Below are 3,472 nucleotides of genomic sequence, written 5' to 3'. Positions count from 1 at the left end.
CGAGTCTCCGTATAAAAATGATCCGAGCTAACGCACCTCAAGCACCGCTGGGACCAATACTAGTATCTGCATAAGAAGTATAGAAGTGTAGTATGAGTACAACCGACCCAATGTACTCCGTAAGTGTCGAGCCTAACCTCGACGAGGTAGTGACGAGGCTATGACAAGACGCCTACGTAAATAAACATGTACAAGTATATCTAAAGCAGCAAAATAATAAGAAGGATGATAAAATACTAACTGGGAGGGAACATGCGAAAATGGGAAGATATATAAATATGGCAAGTATGAAATCACAAAATAACATCTTCCGAATTGAGCAATAATATAACCAAGTAAATCACCAAAACAGGAAATCAAATAAAACAATGATATGAAAATGGAACGGCATAGCCCCTCGTGCTTTTACTCTCGTCCTCACCATGTAATAGTATAAATATAATGACACAGCATTACCCTTCGTGCTTTTACTCTCGTCCTCACCATGCAATAATATGATTATAATGGAACGGCATCACCCTTCGTACTTTTACTCTCAAACCTCACAATATATGATTATGAATGCAAATGAGGCATGGCAACACCCTTCGTGCTTTTTTCTCTTCCTCACCAGGCAACAATATAAATCCGATTAATAAAACAAGGCGGGGAATAATTTCACTTCAAATATGGTGCCATGATATCAAACTTCAACTTCCAAAATATTCAACATCTTTAAAATAAACTATAAATACGAAACGAATAATTTAAAAAGTAATAATCTAGCATAAGCATGGATAACATAATTAACGAAATAATATAATACAAATAAACAATTTCCACCTGCATGCTTTAATCCAATGCTAATGCATAGGTACTCGTCACCTCACATATACGTTGTCCCCATACATAAAACATGTAGCAAATAGACCAACAGGTCCTTAACCCTTAAGATTAACCACGACACTTACCTTACTTCGCAACCAAATCAATGCTCAACCATAATTTTTCCTCTAGAATTAGCCTCCAAACCAATCAAATCTAACCAAATATAGTTCAAATAATTCAAAATAAGCTTTAGAAACTACCCACGAGTGAAAAAGATTCAATCTTTAATATTTTTGGAAAAAGCCAACAAAAGTCAATCCCGGGCTCGCTTGGTCAAAACTCGAGATTTGAACCAAAATCCAATTACCCATTCACCCCCGAGCCGAGTTATGTGATTAGTTTCGAAATCTGACCTCAATTTGAGATCTAAATCTCAATTTCTCAAAATCCCAAATTTCTACCTAAATACCTAATTTCTACCATAAAAGAGCATATATTAAAGGTTAAAATCAATGGGTGTTTATGAAAATGTAAGGAAACAAGTTAAAATCTGCTAAACTATGAAGATGGGATGAAAAACCTCTTCAAAATTACCTCTAGGCCGAGCTCAAACTTGAAAATAGTGAGAAATGAGATAAATCCCGATTTTGGACTGTTTTAAATCACTGGCGTCAGGTGTTCATCGTGCTCGCGAGACACCTGATGCGATCGTGAAACATTCAGGCCTAAATGGCCTTCACGTTCACGGGAAACCCTTCGCGTTCACGATGGCCTCACCCACCTGACCTTCGCATTCGCGAGCCTAGGCTCGCGTAGAGTAACCCCTGCCTCCCCCAGAATCTCCCTTAACCTATCGTGTTCGCGTGTGAACAGTTGCGTTCATGAAGGGTAATCCTTCCACTGCTTAGCATTCGCAACCAGTTCTCCACGTTCGCGTAGCAGAACATCCTCCCCTATCCCAGTTTCCCATTCTCGATCGCGAAGCACAAAGCCTCAGACACCAGCAACAGTAAAACAAAACCAGATTTTTAAGTTCAAATGGTCTGTAGCCTATCCGAAACTCACCCGAGTCCCTCGGGCTCCAAACCAAATATAAACACAAGTGTAATAGCATCATACAAACTCGCTCGCGCAATCAAAACACAAAAATAACACCCAGAACTATGAATCAGACATCATAATACATGAAATCTTTAAAGAAACTCAAAAACTTTCAAATTCACAGCCGAGCGTCCGAATCCTATCAAATCAACTCCGTTTTGCACCAAATTTTGCAAATACGTTTTAAATAGTAAAATGAACCTATACCAAGTTTCAGAACCGAAATCCAAACCCGGTAGCCATAAAGTCAACCTACAGTTAAACCTCGAAAATCTTTAAACCTTCAAATTATTAGTTTTCAATAAATCACATCAAATCAAGTTAGAGACTTTCGAATTCAATTCCGGGAATACGTCCAAGTCCAAAATTACGAAATGGACCCACCAGGATCGTTAAAATACTCATCGGGGGTCGTTTACACAAAATATTACACGTAGTCAACTCAAATTATTTTTAAATCTAAAATTCATATTTGCTTTAATGTTTCGCATAAAACTTTCCGAAAAAAGATATGGACTGTGCACGTGAATCGAGAAATATTAAACAGAGTTAATCAATGTCTCAGAACACATCAATAAGGGATAGAACTAAAAATGACTTATCAGGTCATCACATTCTTCACCTCTAAAACAAACGTTCATCCTCGATCGGACATAGAAAGGTACCTGGCTTGGTGAAAAGGTGTGGGTATCTACTCCGCATATCGGACTCAGACTCTCACGTAGCTGCCTCGATCGGCTGACCTCTCCACTGCCCTCTAATAGAAGGATAACTCTTAGACCTTAACTTCTAGACTTACCGTGATAGAATGGCCACCGGCTCCTCCTAGTAAGTCAAATTCTTGTTCAATTGGACCGAGCTGAAGTCTAATACATGGGACGGATCTCCATGATATTTTCGGAGCATGGAAACATGGAATACCAGGTGAACTGCAGCTAATCTAGGTGGCAATGCAAGCTTGTAGGCCGCCCACCAACTCTCTCAAGGATCTCAAAAGGTCCGATATACCTAGGGCTCAACTTTCCCTTCTTCCCGAACCTCATCACACCCTTCATGGGTGAAACCCGGAGCAAAACCCTCTCTGCAACTATGAATGCAACATCACGAACTCTTCAATCGACATAACTCTTCTTCCTTGACTATGCTGTACGAAGTCGATCCTGAATCATCTTGACCTTTTCTAAGGCATTCTGACCCAAATCGGTACCCAACAACCGAGCCTCTCCCGGCTCAAACCAACCAACTAGCGAATGACACCGCCTCCCATATAAGGCCTCATAAGGATCCATCTCAATACTCTATTTTAGCTGTTGTTGTAGGCAAACTCCGCAAGCGACAAGAACTGATCCCAAGAACCCCCAAAATCCATTACACAGGCGCGAATCATATCCTCCAATATCTGAATAATGTGCTCGGACTGCCTGTCTATCTGGGGTGTAATGTTGTACTCAACTCAACCCGTATGCCTAACTCGCGCTGTATAGCCCTCCAGAAATGCGATGTAAATTGCGTACCTCGATAATAAATAATTGACACTGCACACCGTGAAGACGAACAATCTCAC

This window comes from Nicotiana tabacum, chromosome 23, assembly GCF_000715075.1.
Source record: "Nicotiana tabacum cultivar K326 chromosome 23, ASM71507v2, whole genome shotgun sequence".
NCBI classification, from domain to species: Eukaryota; Viridiplantae; Streptophyta; class Magnoliopsida; order Solanales; family Solanaceae; genus Nicotiana; species Nicotiana tabacum.
Note: the sequence above shows the minus strand (reverse complement) of the source record.